The sequence below is a fragment of the Protopterus annectens genome, chromosome 2.part0 (genome assembly GCF_019279795.1).
Source record: "Protopterus annectens isolate FY-2018-M chromosome 2.part0, PAN1.0, whole genome shotgun sequence".
Classification (NCBI taxonomy): domain Eukaryota; kingdom Metazoa; phylum Chordata; order Ceratodontiformes; family Protopteridae; genus Protopterus; species Protopterus annectens.
Genome location: NC_056728.1, coordinates 676,569,366 through 676,591,403, shown reverse-complemented (window position 1 = coordinate 676,591,403; position 22,038 = coordinate 676,569,366).

Sequence of the window (22,038 nt, the reverse complement as noted above, 5' to 3'; positions counted from 1 at the left end):
CATCCTTAGCATCTTTTTCCCAATATACTCAGCATCCCTCCTCAGCACATGTCCAAACCAATGTAATCTTGGCTCTCTGGCTTTGTCTCCAAACCTTCCAACCTGGGCTGACCCTCTAATATACTTATTCCTAATCCTGTCCACCCTCATCACACCTAGTGCAAATCTTAACATCTTTAACTCTGCCACATCCAGCTCTAACTCCTGCCTTTTTGTCAATGCCACTGTCTCCAACCCATATAACATAGCTAGTCTCACTACCCTTTTGTAGACCTTCCCTTTCACTCTTACTGGTACTCGTCTGTCACAAATCACTCCTGACACTCTTCTCCACCCACTCTATCCTGCCTGTACTCTCTTCTTCACCTCTCTTCCACACTCACCATTACTCTGAACAGAGTAATATGAACATAATCTGTACGAGCTGGAATATGATCATGTTAAAAAAGGCTGATAATGAACATAAGCAAGGTAAGCACTAGACAGATGAGTGACTGATCTCAGTGCAAACCTTGGATTTAAAGAAGAGCTGATGCATCCCATCTTCAGGGATGGTTTCTCTTTCAGGGGGTTTATAAATAATGGCAGAACACCAAATACTATAATTCACAACTTTGCTAAAGAATTCAGTGCAATACCAATAATAGCTGAATAAAGGCTCAAAATTGGGAACATGTTTTAAATATTACTCTGTTTCAATTAAAGTTAATAGAATAACACTTTTTGCATCGACATGCCTCTTTTTGGACAATAAGTATAAAACTACAATGTCTGAATTTACTGACTGTCTGTAATCCTAACAGATTTACAAGCAAATCAAGCTTTTTTTACGAAGGACAGAGCAAAATTGTAAGCAAAATAAAGGATGGCCTCTGAAATCAGGAATTGTGACATGTTTGCATTACTTCTTATTGAGGTAAATAAAAGTGACTTACTCCTGCTGCTGTTGTTTGATGACAGCTAAAGAGCAGTCACTGATTGGGTGTGGCATTATCAGTGTTGCACAATATATTGGTATTTGCTGAAATAGGCACAGAACTAATATTGCTATGGCTTATGCATGCGTGTGTGTGTGTGTGTGTGTGTGTGTGTGTGTGTGTGTGTGTGTGTGTGTGTGTGTGCCTGTGTACGTGTGTGTGTGCGTGTGTGCGTGTGTCTGCGTGTGTGTGTGTGTGTGTGTGTGTGTGTGTGTGTGTGTGTGTGCGTGTGTGTGAGCGCGCGCAAAAAATATTGGTGATTTTTATCTGTGCACACACCCAATAAATGTTCCTCTGGGTATCAGTAAATAGTGCAGTTAACAAGTAATTATATTTCAAAAGTAAGGCATAACATATATTACAGGACATTCAGACACTTAGATCTTCTAAGAATCTGGGGGCCCCAATCAAAGGATTATATAAATGGATACAGTGGGTTACCTTAATTATCCTTGACTGTGTGGAGGCCCCACAAAAGCTGTTGCTGGTTGGGAAAAAATGAGGAGAAATTTTTTTTTAATTTTTTGATTACATTCTTTAACCTGAACAAGCTGTGATATGACCCTGTTAGGATAAAGCTGATAATGGCCTCTTCTCTCAAATGCACCCATTCTAAAACCAACTCTGCTCAGATGTGTATGCACATAAAACTGCTGTAGGTTTTGTGTGTGTGTGTGTGTGTGTGTGTGTGTGTGTGTGTGTGTGTGTGTGTGTGTGTGTGTGTGTGTGTGTGGAACAGGGTGACCATGACAGTGTGGTCATTGTTTTACTTTTGACCCAGACCTCAGAGATGTACAAATAATGTTAATATAGCTTGGGGAAAGGCAAGGTACTGCCTAACAACAAAGTGGAATACATTATGTAATCATTATTTTTTTCACTTCCCTCACAATCACATTTCAGGCACATATACAGGTAGCTGCCTTTGGCAGTCTGATCTGAAGAGTGACCGGGAATACTATGCATATGTATGTCAGCACTAACTTGAAATAAATGACTATGGCCATTTGAATCTCTGCTTTCAACCCAGTCTAACATTTTCTTACTCATGTTTTTTTTTTTTTTTTGGGGGGGGGGGGCACCATTGGATTAAAAGGTTAGGAACATGTTCTAAAATGGATATCTGTAACCCTATGGCTTCTTGGGCCCTGCTTATTTGAGTGATTTCCTAAATGGTTATTACTGTGCTGTCTTGGTCAGGAAAGGTGTGGTGAAAGGATGCAAGGAAAACTAAAGCTAAACAGCAACATCATTTCTTTCCTTAATCATAATCTTTGTTCAAGCCATCATTAGATGAAAGATTTGTGTGAAAAAAAAAGAAAAAACTTTAAAATGCACTTCAGAGTATACAAGAAGTTATGGATTCTGGAAAAAGCTGAAGAGTAAGACAAAATGTGAAAAAATAAAGAAAAAATAATGTGCATGGTATTGGGAGCCCAAGATGGGGGTGGGGGGGGGGGCAAGGGAAGACTGGAGTGTATGCCTAGGGTGCCATTTCACCTAATTCCAGACCTGTACATAAAGTTGCTGCAATGTAACAGTGCTGCAACTAAATGTCAGTAACTGTGTATGTCCCTTTGTGAGATGGGCCAAAATAGTGTGGCACAAAGGCCTGTTGTAATGTTAAGACCATTGTAGCTACAGATCAGTCTGTATGTACTACTCTCAAAAGTTTGCAGCATGTACTAAAAGATTTCTTAGGAAGGGTGACAGTGATTGGGTGATACGTAGACTGGAAGTGCTTAGTGGCCCCCAACATGACATCTGCTGGGGGCCCCCAAAATGCTAACAATGGCCCTGGGTATGGTATGGACAACAATTTTATTTCACTGTCTTGCTAACTTCCTACAATTACAAAAATGCAGTAATTGTTTGAAGGAATTGGTCTGCAACTTGTAGATAATTATGTTTTGGAATAACTAACTGGAAATATTACTTAGGTGTAACAAAAATGAATGATGTTTCAGCCAAGTATCTGGTAACCAAATGTTAAGTGCACTTATTCAATCAATATGAGAATGTAGAAAGCAAAATTAGCTACAACAACTTTTTTTGTGATAGCCCAGTGATAATGAACATTAAGTATTCAACAAGAAGATACATTTATAAGGTAATTTTTTTTCACTCTCCAAAGAAATACAGTTCTATCTTTCTTTGGTCAGGTTTCAAGTTACAGTTTATTTTATGCTAATTTTCTTCCCACTTTACAACTCAAAAACATTATTATAGGAATAAAAGGAATAATATAAATAATTTGATATGTAATGAAATGTTAACAAAACACTACTTATTAACAAGTCCCTAATGTATAACATGATGCACAAATAAAGAAATACAATACATAATAGAGAACAGCAATACATTTTGAATAACTTGAAACAGATGATATCCAAATAAAAAGAAGCTATTTAAAATATCAAATCCTGCCTAAAATTGTTGATAAAACAAAGTTTTTGAATTTGGCATTTACAATGTTATACATAATACAAAAGATCACCATTTATTAAGCTGCCAGCTCATGTGAACAGATCAGTTCTAGTTTTTCAGAACAAATCCAAAATAGAAAAAAAAAAAATCTCAAGACTGAAATGATTGTCCACATAGCATATGAAAGACCTGATGCACACAGGGAATAAATCTGAAATGATATTGATACATAAAGCTGGTGACAACATAACAAAACCACAAAGCAGCAGAAGCAATGCAGCCTATGGGAAGGTGGCACACAGTTGGCCAGTGAAGCTTCCAGCTTCTGAATGGAAGCAATAATTACTATTAATAACAGACAAAACATGGTCAGAGATGAAGCAATCCCTTGTATCCCAGCAGAGAACAGAAACCATACCTGATGGGAGTCACAATTCCGAAGATATATGAGCAGCAAGAGCTAACAAATAAATGTATTGCTCAATCAGAACTGAAACAGCAACTCACTTCCTATTAGAGAACAGAAAAGATGCCAGATAGGATTCACAAGTTACTAGCTGCAGCAACAGCAATAAATCTTAACAATGTTAACACAATATTCCTAAGAAGTAAGAATAAAATGTGCTGCAACCGACAATGAAATTCAAATAAGCAGAAGAATATAATGCATATTAAAAGCCTTTGTCCACTGGTAGGTAGAGATTGCTATCCTGAAGTATGAAGCCAAGTTAAAAAAGAAAAAGAAAAAAAAAACTTTTAAAGCTGTATTATCTCTGTGCTCTGCTGGAGTAGGCCCTGTGGTATTTTCATGGGAGTTGGCTTTGCATATTTTTTTTACTAGGTACATCTTTACAAGACCTATAACACTTCTGCCTCTGTGGTGGAGAGATCTTTTTACTGAGGTGTTCTCAATGTAATTCTAGTTCACAAAAAACTGCTTGATGCAAGCATTAGCATTTATTTATTTATTTATTTATTTTTATTTTACATTTGGTTTACCGGGATAGTCAGACTGGGTTAGTACTCCGTTTTCAGAGGAGGCCCGGGGAGAAAAGCTCCAAAGATAGTAACATAATTAGCAATTAGTTCTGCAGAGATAGTAAAACATTGGTAGTTAAAGCAAAAACATAGATATCAAATGTTACACACACATTGCAAAAATAATGGCAGGTAGATAGTAGAGCATGGTCGTGTAAAGCTAAACTTTGCTATCAAATATTACCTTCACATTACAGGGTCACAGCAGGTATATACTTTCCTCAAATGGCAACTAAGACATGCAAGTACAGAACTGGTATAAAATAAGATTGTGATTGCATATGAACTACTGAAGTGAGTGAATGAGGCAAGAAAGGGAGGAGGAAGGAGATTATCCAGGGGTAATACATGTGCAGAGCCAGTTACTGAAGAGGTGTTCTTTGAGTAGTTGCTTAAATAAAATTTTGGTGGGGGTGGTGAGTATATTTTGTGGAATACAGTTCCAGATTTTGGCAATGTGATTAGCAAATAGAGCATCACCAAAAGAGTTACTAGACTTGTGGCTTTTTAGTAGCAGTTTATTGGATAAGTGAAGTGTATGGGTGTGTAGTAGGGTTGGATTAGGTTTTTTAGAGCTGGACAGGCATCTGGTTGATAAATGGCATTATGAGCAAATGTCAGTTGGCTAAGTGATAGAAGATGTGGGAGTTCTAGCCATTGCAGTTGTTTTAGGGCAGTACAGTGCTGTGCTCAATTAGGGACGTTGGCAGTGAAGTTAGCAATTTTGTGGTAGCAAGTTTCTAGCTTGGAGAGTTCTGATTTTCTGAGGTTAGTGAAAATGGGGGAGGCGTGCAAAAGTGTGGATAGAAGGTGAGTTCTAGCCAGGGACAGTTTGGTGAGAGGGGTAAGGAATGTTCTGGTCCTATATAGGCAGCCGAGTTTAATGTGTATCTTCTTGACAGTGAGGACATTGAAAGAAGCCCTACATTCTGTTTAGCTACAGAGTATAGAAATTAATTTTCTTGCACTTTTTTGTGTTTTGCTTCTTCTAGAGTGCTCAGAATTATTTATATTTCAGCTGTGGGAATGTATTTCTGGCTAGTGGGAGTTACTTTAGTTTTAGATGAGTTAGTAACCTTTTGTTAATCTTTTCTGGGATAAGTGTGAAGTTTTAATTGTTCATAACAGCAATGGCTTACAGTTTATGAAGATATTTCATTGTTATTAATTTAGGTATGCATTCAATCTTGCTGATGGCCATTTGATGTTTCCCTTAACTGGCTTATCATTTTTTGTCATGGACAGTACCTGCAGTGGGAAGTAGTGCAGGGTAAGGGGAAAGTATTTAAGTTCATATATTATCCTTTCCTTTTTGGAGTATTTATTGCTCAATATATCAGAATTGGCTAAAAACTTGGGGTGCCTCATCAGTTGGGCCAGTATTCACAAGAAGTACAGATCTCTGAAGGTTTTTGTGAGTAGGCTCCAGCATAGGTGAGTCTGTACTGTATCTTTGTTGACTGTATATATTCATAGGTTCATAGGTGTGTGCTAGGCTAATGGTCCTGGAGCCTTTACAAGCCTAGCCCATAAAAGTGCCCCGTCATCGTGCTGCCCAACATTAGTTCTCAGTGTCTCTGTCAAGTAGAGCCGCTAGAGTGATACCCGGGGTGAACTTTCTATTTCTCATCCACTCATCAAGATTTCTCTTGAAGAGGGCCAGTGAGGTGCTCTGCTTGACATTTATGGGAAGTCTATTCCAGAGCATGGGCAGTTATGAGCCTCTTCCTCCAGGATGTTATGTTGATTGTGGTAATGAGGTTGAGGTCTCTGGAGCATGTGATGCAGAGGGATTGGGATTTCTTTAGATGTAGCATTTCCGACAGAGCTGGGTCAGACATGGCTTTGTAAGTAAAGCAGAGATTGCCTCTTAGTAGATGATATCAGACAGAGAATAGCTGGAGGTTTTTGAGTGTGTCCATGTAGGACATGTGTTTAAAGTCTAGGATCCTCTTCATGAGGTACTTTTTGGCCTTTCCAGGTGTTGCATGTGTCTAGTGAGGTATATGCCAAATGGGGCATTATACTCGATGATTGGCATAATGAGGGAAGAGTAGAGAGAGATGATGACCTCTTTCTTCCTGGATGCAAAACCCTTGGTAATGAGATGCGTCACATACAAGGACTTTCTGACCACAGTAGCAATGTGGTGGTCAAAGGAGAGGTTGTTGTCAGCCTGTGTCCCTAGATCTCTTATAAACCCTTCAGTGTTCAGTGGACTCCCATCAATGTTGTAATTAGTAGGAACTGAGTTTTTTTTTTCCAATGGGGATGATGAAGCATTTTTTGGCATTAAGCTTAAGGCCATGGTTTCGACACCAGTCATTGTCTCAGTGAGACCTTTCTGTAGGATGTCTACATCACTTGGGAAGTTAATAATGACTCCCAGCTTGTAGTTGTCTGTGAACGTGGTCAGCCAAAGTCCCTCTGTGTTGGTCTGGATTTCTGAAAAGTGGATGCCAAACAGGAGAGGGACCCAGGACCCACTCATGACTGATCAGCAGTCTGACTTGGAGTCAGCTAGTTTCACACTGTGGGTTCTATCTGTGAGCCAATTTGAAACCCACCTAGTGATATTGGGGTTAATGCCTAGTTTGGTGAGTTTATTAATAATTCCTGAGTAAGGAATGGTATCAAAGTCCTTGGCCAGCTTGAGGTAAGCTGCATGAGCTACCTTGCCCTCATCCACAGCTCTGGTGACTGACTCACAAAAGTCAAGCAGGTTGAGCAGGCATGATCAACCTTTCACAAAACCAAACTGCATTGGATCTAGAGTTTCTAGATTCCCTATATTCTTGTTAATTAGGTCCATGATGATGCACTCTATTGCCTTACATATCAGACTCATCAGGCTAATGGGACAATAATTTCCAGGGTCTATAGTTGCTCCCCCTTTATGGAGAGTGATGACTGTAGCAGTGCACCATTCAGTAGGGACAATGTCTGAGTTGAGGCTGTGATTGAACAGGGCACACAGATATGACGCCAGTTTACTTTGAAGTTCATTTAGAACACATCCAGAAATATTGTCGGGTCCCATGGAAGCTATATTCTTGGTCTTGGACGATGCAGCTTTAACCTGTGCTGCAGTAATGCTGGGTGCCTAGCATTTCTCTGGTATTGTGATTGGTCCTTTGGAGGGGGGTAAAGTTGGCAATGAATCTGTCGGCCAGTATGTTGGCAATATCTGTTGGCCCAGTATAAGAGGTACCATTGTGCAGTAACTCAGAGTAAACCTGGGTATTGCCATGGAGATTCTTGATATAACTATAGAAGCCTTTGTGGTTGTTTTTAGTGTCTGCCGCAATTCTGCCTTCATAGCTGCCTTTAGAGGTTTTGATGAGAGTCTTTCTAATGAACCTAGTGGCCATATTTCACTGAAGCATAGGGATAGTATAGATCATGCATAGCAAACATGCTTAAGTAATGGCAAATGGTACATTTATTTATTTATTTATTTACCTATTTACTTATTTATTTACATTTGTTTACCGGGAAAGTCCAACTGGGCCAGAAGCCCATTTTCAGCAGAGGCCCGGGGAGTAAAGCTCCACAGAAATACAAGAAATACAATATACAATAATTAGATAGTACAACAGTATACGTACAGTAAGATGCAGAATACATACCTTCTAGTTAGTCTATACAAAGTAGTATTCAATAGAGTTTTCTAGTAGATACAGGGTCAAAAAGAAAAACACAAGCATTTCAGTGAAGATCACTGTGAGAAAAAATAAAGTCAATAGTGTGTATTAAATAATAGTTATGACCAAATGAGATTTATTTTATATATATTTATTTTTGAGTAATAATAAACACTGAAGAGAGGGAGAAAATGAGATAAGGAGTGGATAGTGTGTTGAGAGTTATAGATATCTTGTCAGTCAGGTTTGGCACAGGAGCAATGCCAGTTCTTGGATAGATGTTCAAATAGTAGTTGTTTAAAACTGGGAGATTCAGGTGTGTTTTGGAGGGTGTGGGGTAGCGAGTTCCATAATTTGGCTATTTAATTTGAGAATAGGGCTTCACCGTCAGTGTTGCTAGCTTTGTTTACTGTGAGTAAGTTTCTGTCTGCAGATCTTAGACTTTGTGGGCATGTGTAGGAACAACAAGTTCCTCAAGGGATGGGCAACTGTCAGGATGGAAGATGATATTGTGTGTTAATTAAAGTTGGTAGAGATGAAGAAGGGTAGGAAGCTCGAGACAATTTTATTTATGTAGAGCAATACAGTGGTGGGTTTGGTGGGGAAGGTTGGCTGCGAAATGGGCTATTTTGTTATAGCAAGTTTCTAATTTGGTTAAGTCTAATTTTTTTTTAAGTTGGTAAAGAGGGGGAAAGCAGATAGGAGTATAGAGAGCAGGAAGGTTCTTGATATGGCTAGTTTGGTATTGTCAGTGAGGAATGGCTTGCTTCTGTACAGTGAGCCAGGTGTGATGTGAACTTTCTTAATTGTGGTGGCTATGTGTTGGTCAAATCTGAGTTTGTTGTCAATTGTCAATCCAAGGAGTTTTGTATGCTCAACTGGTTGGATGACTGTGTTGTTTGCTGACAGAATAATGAAAGGAGGGGTGGTCGGTGATTGTTTGCTACTAGTAAATAGCATTAACTGTGTATTTTTGGGGTTGAGGATTAGTTGTGATTTACTTAGATATGTTTCTATATCATTAAAAGCTTGTTGGGTTACTATTTGGTGGTCTAGTAAGGTATCTGCTGAGCAAATTAAAGTTGAATTTCCCACATACTGAAGTACTTTAGCATGTGTTATGGATGAGACTAGAACATTAGAGAAGATGGTGAAAAGAAGTGGTCCCAGTATGGACTCTTGGTGTGACTCCAACCGAGACAGGCAGAAGTGGTGAGAGTTCAGATTTTCATCTTACTGCTTGTTGTCTGTCAGAAAGATAGCTTAGGAACCAGGAGAGGGAAGTCTCTGATAGGTTTAGTGAGGCAAGAGTACTTAGGAGTTTCTCATGGGAGACAGTGTTGAATGCTTTTGACATGTCTAAGAAGATTGATGCTTGCTGGTTGAAATTTCTCGGTTGGTTGATGGTGTTAGAGAAATTAAATAGGGCTGTTGTGGTGTTATGTTTTGGTCTGAAACAATGTTTGGAGGGAGTGATAAGGTTGTGAGAAAACAGGTATTGTAGTAATTGAGTGTAGATACATTTTTCCAGACGGCTATGGGTCTGTAATTGATTAATTCCGTTGTTGTTCCTCCTTTATGCAGAGGGGTGATATAGGAAATTTTCCATAATTTTGGGACATATTGTTCTGCTATATACCTATTTACCAGATGGCCACGGTGGTGCAGCGGTTAGCATTGCCGCCTCACAGCAAGAGGTTCTCCGGTTCAATTCTCGGCTGGGGTGCCTTCTGTGTGGCTCCCTGTGGTCACGTGGATTTTCTCCGGGTGCTCCGGTTTCCTCCCACATCCTAAAGACATGTAGTAGGTGGATTGGATACTCTAAAGTGGCCCTAGGTGTGAGTGTGTGCATGTGTGTGCCTTCTGTGGAAGATTGGGTGCTGGGCTGGCAACTCAACACTGTAAAACTCCACTGCCAATCATGAGCGGATAGATGATCCACTGTGGCAACCACTAACCAGGAAAAAGCCGAAAGAGGAAGACGAAGATATATATATATATATATATATATATATATATATATATATATATATGTATATATATACAGAGAGAGGGAGATCAATTGCTTGGTATGAGAGCCAGCCTAGTGAACTGGTAGTGGAACTTTTGGAAGTATGGCAAAGCAGAGAATGTTGCTTAAAAATAGAAGATGATTTGCTAAACAGCTGCTATGATTAATGGATAGAGTAAATGATGAGATTGTGTTTGAAAGAAGGACATTTTCTGTGGATAAAGTTGAGAGTTAATGAAATGGAATGATTTAGTGATTGTGAGTTTGTGACAGCCAAGCTCTGTAGGATACGGGTAGATACTGAAGGTGTCATGGACCAATGCATGAGGTTTGACAGACTAGGTACGGGGAGATACTGAAGGTGTCATGGACTCATGTATGAGGCTTGACAGACTAGGTACGGGTAGATACTGAAGGTGTCATGGACCCATGCATGAGGTTTGACAGACTAGGTAGGGGGAGATACTGAATGTGTCATGGACCCATGCATGAGGTTTGACAGTCTAGGTACGAAGAGACACTGAAGGTGTCATGGACTCATGCATGAGGTTTGATACACTAGGTACGGGTAAATACTGAAGGTGTCATGGACCCATGCATGAGGTTTGACAGTCTAGGTATGAAGAGACACTGAAGGTGTCATGGACTCATGCATGAGGTTTGATACACTAGGTACGGGTAGATACTGAAGGTGTCATGGACCCATGCATGAGGTTTCACAGACTAGGTATGGGTAGATACTGAAGGTGTCATGTACCCATGCATGAGGTTTGACAGACTATGTACGGGTGTCATGGACCCATGCATGAGGTTTGACAGACTCGGTACGGGGAGATACTGAAGGCGTCATGGACCCATGCATGAGGTTTGACAGACTAGGTACGGGGAGATACTGAAGGTGCCATGGACCCATGCATGAGGTTTGACAGACTAGGTACGGGTAGATACTGAAGGTGTCACAGACCCATGCATGAGGATTGACAGACTAGGTACAGGGAGATACTGAAGGTGTCATGGACCCATGCATGAAGTTTGACAGACGAGGTATGGAGAGATACTGAAGGTGTCATGGACCCATGCATGAGGTTTGACAGAATAGGTACGGGTAGATACTGAAGGTGTCAGGGACCCATGCATGAGGTTTGACAGACTATGTAAGGGGAGATACTGAAGGTGCCATGGACCCATGCATGAGGTTTGGCACACTAGGTACAGGTAGATACTGAAGGTGTCATGGACCCATTCATGAGGTTTGACACATTAGGTATGGGTATATACTGAAGGTGTCATGGACCCATGCATGAGGTTTGACAGACTAGGTATGGGGAGATACTGAAGGTGTGATGGTCCCATGCATGAGGTTTGACAGACTAGGTACGGGGAGATACTGAAGGAGTTATGGACCCATGCATGAGGTTTGACAGACTAGGTACAGGGAGATACTGAACATGTCATGGACCCATGCATGAGGTTTGACAGACTAGGTATGGGTAGATGCTGAAGGTGTCATCAACCCATGTATGAGGTTTGACAGACTAGGTACAGGGAGATACTGAATGTTTCATGAACCCATGCATGAGGTTTGACACACTTGGTGTAAGGATATCATTTTGTATTACTTGGTTTAGAGGATGAGTTCGAAGGTGGGTATTGAATCTAAGTGTCATTGTATAAGAGGGCAGACATGGTATTTAAGAATGAGTGCAATGAATGAATGGCCTGTGTCATGACTGCAAGAGAACAGCTCATGGGAAGGAAAAGACTCAGTGAGCAGTTTACTGGACAGTAAAGTTAAATGCTAAGTTGGAATGAAAGAAAGTTATATGAGGTGGTTCTGGATGAGGTATAGTTTTAGGTTACTCAAAATTCTGGCTGTTTTAAGGCTATTGTAGTAAACTCATTGCCGGAATATATATGTAATATTGAGCTCATTTGCCATATGATTGTTTAGTGGGGAACCTGCGTGGATAGAGTTCTAATGAAGATGAATGGTAGTGCAGATTATCATTGTTTCCGCATGGGTACCAATCAAGAGGAATGCCAGGCTGCCTGGAGTATGTTTGTTCTGGTGTCCCTCTGGACATCTTGAGGCCACATAGGCCTAACTTTTATGTTGGTGCAGTGAGAAAGGAGGGTGGTAAGGAGAGGAAAGGTCATGTGCAATTTTATCATGGCATTGTGGGGGATACAGCAATCTAAAAAATAAGAGTGCTTTACATTCTCCAAGCTGTGAAGGATTGTGTTACAGATGCATAAGTTGAGGAAACATTTATGGAGATGCTCTGGGTGGGCTGTGAGACAGGAAGTAGGAAAAGGGATTCTGGGTAGAAAAGCAATGCTTTGAAACAAAATTGTGGTGTTAAAGAGTATTGAAGAAAAACACAAAATAGGGAAGTGCAACATCTTATATATATTGACTGCACTGTGCAGTTTTTATGGGCTGAAATATGAAAACGGGAGGAGTCTAGTAAGTTATTTCACATTTTGATGGCATTCAGCAGAGTACAGCAGAGTAAGATGTAAGAATCAAATGGAGTAAGATGTGTGTGAGATCGATTCATGGGAAGTGTGGAGGGTAAGTAATAGGGAGCAGAAATTTATATTTTTTAATGTTGAGAATAGGCAAGCAAGTAAGCCAGATTAATTTTTGCTGCATAAGAAAAGATATGGTATTGAATATAAGGACTGTGGAAAAAGTGACATCTGATCATGCACATGTCATAGATTAAGGAGTACATCCCTCAAGTGGAGAAGGGGAGATGGAATCCCATGGAAGTGAAGTGTAGTAGAAAAGGTGGAGTGGATGAAAAAGGTAGATAAGGAGCTAGTGCATAGCAACTAATGCAGGATATGAAAAAGCATATTATAGGATGGCATGGGATCAAGATGCCATGGAGATGAAAGATAATGCATCCAACAGTGTGGAGGAAGAACCAGAGACAGTTTGAGATGGACATTATTTCTCATAATTTGGAGGTGGGACAATTATGTTCTAGGACTGAGGATGGTGGTGGCAGAGGCAGAAAAGGATAATGTTGTAGAGACAAAGGTAAACAAAGCTGATGCAGATCTAGGAAAGAAGTGTGCAGTATGAAAACCAAGAGGGGAAATTGATAACAAACTGCTAGCATGTAAGTTGAAAGAAAAAAAATTAGAAGCCAAAGAATTGGGGTTGAGTGTGCAGTAGGAGGAGCAGTGGTTCAGTCAAAGCAGGTATATGAGTGGAGGATATCATCAGAATGGGGTCATGAAAATATTGATTAGGGACAATTATCTAAAAATAAGGGAGTAAACAAGGAGTACATTGGCTGATCTTTTCTCAGAGATCTTTATTCTGATTATGGACACCTTAGCTAGGACGGTATGGGAATTCCTTGCAGCTAAGAATAGGCTAGGAAGTGGTTCTTCACTTTATTCATTGATTACTGTATATCAGTTATGGTAGACATGAGTTGAGCCAGGATCATGGTATAGATGAAGGGCATTCATCTGCACCATAGGCACCCCAAATTTGGGAAGAGACTCAGGCTAATGGTGAGGCTGGCTATAGGATTGGATAGGATGGAGAGGCGGACAGATGAATCATATTACAGTGGAGATTGGGGAACCTAATTCATGGGCAGCCTCTGGTGGATACTAGAAGTCTCACATGTCCAGTTAGGGTAAATAGGAGAGTAGCAATAATGTCCTGGTGACATTGCTACAGCCACCTCCACATCTAGGACTAATAACTTGTCACTGAAATAATGATAGATTTTATCCTTCAAATCAGAGCTACTGCAAGGCTGGTCCCCAACAGTGAAAAGTTACAATCAAATTATCTTTTTAGTACAATAGAGGTATCCAAAGTTGAGTAGGTGTAAAGACCAAGGGAATCATCCACACTCTGTGGGGCAGTTGTGGGGCTAGTAAAAATAAATAAATGAATAAACAATGATGAGTTAATATCTATCTCTTCTCCTGACCCAAATATTCAAAATGTATGGTAAAATGTCTGATGACATGACTACAAAGGTTTTCTGGTACAATTTACATATATGAGCATCCTTCTCTTCAAACCTGGTGCTTTGTATGAACAAGCCATTTTTAATACAGAAGTCAAAACAACAATTTATCACTTCAGATCAGGCAAGCCTTTAATCCAATGAAACCCTACAGATCCCCACTCCCACGGGCTTTAATAAGGCTGAACTCTTTGAGTACTTATTATGCCCATATGCACAGACAGCAGTTAACACTTCTCTTTCTACAGCTTGAAGTCACATTGAGTCAAACCATGTGTTTACTGGCACAAATGCCAGGTGAACAATGTCTGGCCAGGAGCTTCTGAGTAATTTCCCACCTGCCTACTGCCTCTTCTCAGAGCAGACTGTGAACTAGTAGAGAAAGCATCTCCAATCATGATGTCTGGTTTCAACACCAGAGCTACATGTACAGGTACAATCATCTAATGCAGCTGCTACTTTTCAGCCTCCTGCACAAGTTGCACCTTCTTCTACAGCAGACAAGCAACATTCACAGTCAAAACAGATAGCTTCCATAACTTCATCATTAGGCCCACGTGGACCACAAACAGTCCTACCTGCCATTTAATTGCACTGCAATTGATCTTCATCCTTTGCCTCATAACTGACAAACTGAATCAATGCCTCCACACATCTTTTTAAGGCAGAGCCCAGCTGGGCTACATGGGTTACCTAGTCATCAAGAGCTCACTGGTGAATATCATGCTGCTGTCTGGCTCCAGTAAGGGGCACACAATATCTCTTCTTCACGTGAAGTTTTGGGATTATTTAACAGAATTATGATCAGCGATGGATGTGGATGGCATTGTGGATACTGCTAGTCTGGTTTGTAGTCTTAGAGTCCAGTTTGCCAAGTGTACATATAAGGAAAGTATGCAACTTAGTTCTAAGGATCTTGTTAGACAGAAACCCCTACCACAATAAGGTCATAACCACAGGATAGGAAATAGATGTAACCTGGTGTTCATAGAAATTACTTAATTGGAGCTCATATTAAATCACAATCTACTACACACAGCCATAGACAAAACAATTCACAACATTTTTTATGAAAAACAATGCCATCACATCCCATATCAGGCATAATGCACCACAACACCACTTAAACCTACCTTTACACATAACTCTAGCTACAAATACAGCCCTAATGTTATCTCCAAACCAAATCTCAACTTTATGCAAATGGTACACCTGTTGCATTCAGCCAATTGCTGTGTTACTTAGTGTAGCATTTACACAAATTAGAATCAGGAAATGACCTCAAAATACTCCTGACCACATTGACATGGTCAGTTTGTTAACTCCTCTGGCCTACAGGACTGCTTTTATTAAGTATTTTGGATATCATATATACTCCTAAGGATTCTGACAGCAATATCCACATTTACTGATTGCTACAATTTATTGAACAGGATATTTTAAAATGGCAGTAGTTATATTACTTATTTATACCTGGATATATTTATGTGGAAACAGTGATAATTGACAAGCCTTTCTAACTACCTAAAATAGCATTTTCTGTATTTCTACTAAAAGCACTGTAAGTGAAATAAATGTGTATACGATATGATAGTCAACAAAACAACAGATTGCATAAAGGTATGGTGTGAAACTGTGTTACTTGGTTTCATTGATTATTAAAATAAATTATGAAAGTGGCACATTATGAAAAGTAAGACTATCTGTGTAATTATAAAACAATTAATAAAAGTATGAGAAGTTCCATAAAAATCAATGATAATGACTAAAAGCAGATGAACAGCCCCTTAAAAAGCAGAAAACTAAAATCATATTACAGTAATTATTTCACAGTGCTGTCAGCATTGTAGATTGTTCAAAAAGACTTTAAATATATTCATTGCCCTTGTTAAAACATAAATACAATTGTGCTTAATGCCTACTGTCCTTATAAAATTATGTTACAGAATATCTATTATTTTGCACAGCAAAAACATTTAAAAAATAACAAAACAGAAGCATTCAGTCATACCTACTCAGATGCGCACACACACACACACACACACACACACACACACACACACACACACACACACACACACACACACACACACACTTACACATACACAAAATCAGTAGTTGAACTGACACTGCAGTTATGCAGCCTCTCTATCTTTTTTTTCTCTCTGTCCCCCTGCAATGGTCTGCTAAGAGCCACCCTTCTCCCATTTTGCTAGTGAAGTCTGTTATATACAGTTATATATAGCATTAAGGGTAATGAACTAGGTACATTCATTTAGTAGTCATGTCTTCCAGAGACTTCCTGGTTGGAATATAAACCTTCAAAAGGATAGACAGAAGTCCTGATTCTAAAAGACTTGCTCTCAGGGTAAGTGACCAGCTGAGAGCAGGTGTTTTGGAATCTGTCCCCATAGTAAGCATGTTTATAGATAGGACTTACACCTAAGTAAGTGACTTACACTGAGAGCAGGTCTTTTGGAATCAGGAAAATTTACACTGAGAGCAACTCTTTTGGAATCTGGCCCAGTGTTTACCGTGTCCATGTTATTTATTAAGCATCCTGACATGACAAAGATAGCAGTGTAAGATAACAAAAAAGAATAACAACTTGAACATGAATGGCAATAAAAATTATAGGAAAGTGACTTGAATATTACAAAATGGCCCTCACATTGCTATAGCTCTCTTATGCTAACTTGCTGCTAAATTGCCCATTGTCCTGCCTCTACCATATCACAAAAATAGTAAAAATAAATATAATATTAATTCTGACTTGCAAGGAAATCATTGTTCCACTTTGGTTTGTATGTCTGCTGTGTGTGTTCTGCTACCAGATTACCACTAGTACCCATCAGTGGAATCTTCTTCTTCTTTTGGCTTTTCCCGGTTAGGGGTTGCCACAGCGGATCACCTGTCCGCTCATGATTGGCAGTGGAGTTTTACAGTGTCGAGTTACCAGCCTGGCATCCAACCTTCCACAGAAGGCACACACACATGCACACACTCACATCTAGGGCCAATTTATAGTGTCCAATCCACCTACAGCATGTCTTTGGGATGTGGGAGGAAACCGGAGCACCCGGAGGAAACCCACGCGACCACAGGGAGGACATGCAGACTCTGCACAGAATACCACGATGGAAATGCAGCACATAAATAAGATAGCAACTGAATATGCTAAGATACAGGTTTATTCAATGTATTTAATTATAAAGTAAATTGTTTAATTATTAGTAAATATAGAAAATGCTCACATGTCATTGGATTCTTCATTTATGAAACAAGTGTCTTATTCAGTTCATATGAAAGAGGTGTCTTATTCAATTCCCAGTGATCATGATTCATTTTTACAACTGCACGCATATAATTTATTGTCTAAATGATTCTGGAATAAACAGCAGCTTTGCTACTGTTTATGCTGCACAATATCTGATTTTTAGTTATTGGTAAATATTCTTTAAATGTGACAAAGCAAATACTGCCATTTGCCCTGCTTATGAAATTGAAATTTTGGGACAGCTTTACATATATTTTTTGTTCATTACAACAAAATATTAATACCGCTTGTTTGTATATAACTTACAAATCAGTTTCCTAATAAACAACACAAAACCTGTTATTAAGGCAATTGAAGAAATGAGTGATTGCATGACACCTCCTAGCCTAAATATGGAATATCACTGGGCGTTCAGCTCCATGGCTTAACCACTAACCAAGGCAACTGCTTATCATACACAATCAAAAACATCTTGTTCTTAACTCTTACTAAAGCATACTATTCAGAAACTGTGGCTTTATCTTAATCTCCTCATGGGTGCTGTCTTTATGTCCACTGAGTGCTCCTGGGCTTGAATCAGGTATTACTAGCGATTGTTGACTGATCCAGATTGCCTGAGTCATAGTCAGGGCTTTGTCTCTGCATGCCAGCAGAGCTGGTTTAATAAATATGACTTGGAATTGGAAATTTGAATATTTCGGTTACATTACACTTGCAGTAACATGCATCCTTCATGCTTAGATGGCACCACTTCTGGAATAATGTTGACAAAACTGCCAGCATTACCACTGTCCCTTTCTAAATCTATTGGTATTTTCCATATTCATCAGATTCCTTATCTATCTATCTATCTATCTATCTATCTATCTATCTATCTATCTATCTATCTACATAAGGCATTCTGTGGATGTTCATATTATGCCTTGCACTGAGAAGTGCACGTTTCATTTGTATCTCATTCAGACAAATTAAATGTTTGGATGGATGCTTTTCTTTGTTGTTTATGTGCCTGAAGAGCTGTTTATCATAAGCTAAGGCTGAAAAAATGTCTGTTTTAGTGTAAGGCATGCACAGTTGTGACTGTGTCCAGATCCACTCCACCCTTAATTTTAATTCCTACAAGGACAGCAGCAGAAAGATTCAGAGCAATGTCATGCGCTACTGCATTTATTTGCACCTTTTTGTGTCCCGCTGCTTAAGTTTCATGGAAAAGTGAATTATATATTTTAGGTAAATATTGCTGTTACTAAAAATTATAAAATATAAGAAGTTGTGTCTTTGTCTTTTTTTCCAAATTATTAATTATAACAATCACATGTCACTGCTGCAGTAACATATATGTGCCAAAGGACTGGCTCGGGAAGGAGATTACAAACATTGAATGCTTACACAGGGCTACTGATTCAGGAAATGTACAGTATTCATTTTTGTAGACAGCAAAAGTAGATGGCATACCTTTTGTTATGATTCTGCATACTACAAACAAGTATGCAATGAAGCATAATTTAAACCCATGAAAGAATGTAGAGATCAGCATAGTATGTCAAATTAATGGCATTCCACATAGAAAGACTCAGATGTAGATGGTCACTAAACATGGAGACAGAAATGAGCTGAATAGATACAAGCTTTTGCATAGACAACTGTCCTCTACTGAGGACGCAGTAAGTGACTGCATTCAGTAACACATAGACAAAAACATATTCTTATAGTTGTACCATATGTTTCTACTAAAATCAGATGTAATTGTGTGTACAGGCAAACCTCTATCTGCACATAAACACAGAAAATAAATATTCCTCCATTTTTCCTAGGCTGCAATCACATACGGACTGGAAAGGTATTCATGTACAGCAGTTCTGCTGGCTCACCAAAAGGCATATGTTTTCCATTTGCACTTGTGGACAGTCGAATAACTGTATAATATATTCAAAAGGCTATATCCTCAGAAAATTTCAAGCTATGATGAAATACAAATCTAAGTGCTTTGCAGGAATATAATCAGGCTTATAAAGAATCCTACAGTTGTGAACGGAGTACCTTACCAGGTATATCATGTACAGAGGGTTGCAGTTCAACCTGCACTTTTTAACTCCTGCTTTCTGTTTCATACACACACACAAGCACAGATGTCTCTCTGTCCGCACACACACACACACACACACACACACACACACACACACACACACACACACACACACACACACACACACACACACACACACACACACACACACACACACACACACACACACACACACACACACACAAGGAGAGATAGTTTGTCTAAACATGCACTAACACAAGTGCATCAACACACTGAAACAATGCACAATAGTTGGATTCTCTGGCAGACCAGTAGATTGCCCTGTTTTCACAACTCTTGTGCAGTGCAGACATATTTGACTTCATAGAGAATTCTGGCAATAGTATGGGAAATACAGCATGGCAGCTAGTTTGCCATCACTGTGTAAAAGTGTGGCTGAATGGTAATAGTGCCACTCATTTATGGTCATATCACCAGTCCAGGTAAGTAACTCATGTCTGTGCACTCTAGAAAAATCTTCACTCTGTTTGCTATGAACAGTTCAGATTTCTTTCAGTGCCACTATTGTGTCTCTAAGGCTATAACTCTCAAGCAAACAGAATGCCATGTTGTGTGCCCTGCCTGTGCACATGAAAAGCAGACATACTGTTGGTGTTTGTTAACAGTCCAGCTCTGTACTGCTTCACTGAAGTTAAGTGGTCTGCCCACTAACAAAGCAAGTGTGACTGACAGCAGTAAGACCCATACTTTGAATCCCACCAGGGTTATTCTCTGAAAAGGAAGGACATACTGCAGCTTCAGGTACATAGTACAGAGGCAGATACACTGCACTTCAGTACAGAGCCAATTGCTGAAACCCTCCTTCCAGTATGTAGTCAAAACAAAGAGCAGGAGGTAAAGGTTTTTCATTTCATATTTTAACTTGCTTTGCAGATTATACTATTATGTAAATAATATGCCCACACATACATGAAAACTGTAATATGAATCCTACTTTGTTAGTGCCATATAAAGGTAATGATGTTAAAGGTAAAGCCAAATGCATGCTTTAGCAAGAGGACTCTAACATCTTATGGTTTTGATGTTGCTCACTCATGTTTAGTTGCAGAGTGTGGCATCATAAGTCTATTTAATATGTAGAACTGTCACACAGGACTGAATGGTCCTGAATACCTTTAGGCAAGTCCTATGAGTCCTTTACTTTATTAACCCTGACTTAGTCCAAAATGTACTTGCAGGCAGCAACAGGCAATTGATCAATTTTTCTTTATTTGGAATGTATTTTACATATAAAGGAGGTAATAACATTTATAACGAGAAAATAACATCTTACATTACTAACTAGGCCCTCATCTTAGTGTGTCTAAATAATATATGTGTGTGTGTGGGGGGGGGGGGGCATAAAGATACACAACAGATGGAGATTTGTAACAAAATTGTTAACTGATGTTTTCATTGCTTACTAGTTTAAAAATCTTCCTTTGCAAAGAAGGATACTGCAAATGTAATAATATCCCGTGAACCACAGGTCTACTATACTTCTTCACCATTTAATAAACAGGTAAACAATAAAATATCTCCTGATAATACAATTCTGTTAAAACAGGGTGGATTTTTTTAATACTCTTTTGGTAAGAAACAGAATGGTGTGACTAATGCCTGATTTTGCTGCTTATAAATTAATATTCTGTTGTACCTCGTATATCTCACCATTACCTCAACATTTTGATTCATACCAGGGTCTGCTTTCCACTTTCCCTGTCTATCCACTTTCTATTAATTCACAATACGTACAGTTGCCTATTTATACATCTACCAAGTTTAGCTGCATGAGTAACTGCAAAAAACTAGTTAGAACACAACGTGCTGATGCTCTGATTTGCTGATGACTGAAAGCAGGGAGGTGAAGTTGTAATGGTTTGCATCTGTTTGACACTCACTTCCTTGTTTCAGCTGGTTACATCAGCTTGATATTACATACTGCTCTGAATTAAGGAAAGGAACCAGCTGTTGCAATTCCCAGTGAAACTGGCTGACAAAAACTTCACAGAAACATTGTTTTTCTTAGGAATTACTGAAATGATGAAGAGAAAGTTGACACTAATGAAAACAAAAGTTCAGAAACAGCCATCCTTCGTGCAAATGGTGCTTGGATAGAGATGTTTTATTGCGTAATACTGTCAGTGTTACCTTTAAATGTGGCAGTTGAGTTTGCCCAGAATAAGGTATCTGATCCATTCTTGGCATTTCTCCATACTAACCCATCCCCCAAACTACATAAATTCTGCAATATTTCCACGTAACTTTGTTAGCAACAAGAATTCTGGCTGTATTTTAACCTTTCTGCTTTGGGCAATGTTTGCATGACATTTTATTCTATCATTTTATTTGCCATATATTTTCCACTCTAACGTCACAATGCATTCCTGTTATTTACATGTGCTGAATTTTTTGCCTTTGTGGAATGGCTGAAAACATAGAGCTGCTTATGATTTTTACAGCAATGTCAGTGACAACGCTTTGCCCTTAACCTAGTTGTATTGACCTCTTGCACAGTATGTTTCCAATAAATACTGTACTCTAGTTTATAAGGGACATTAAGCTGTATTTCAG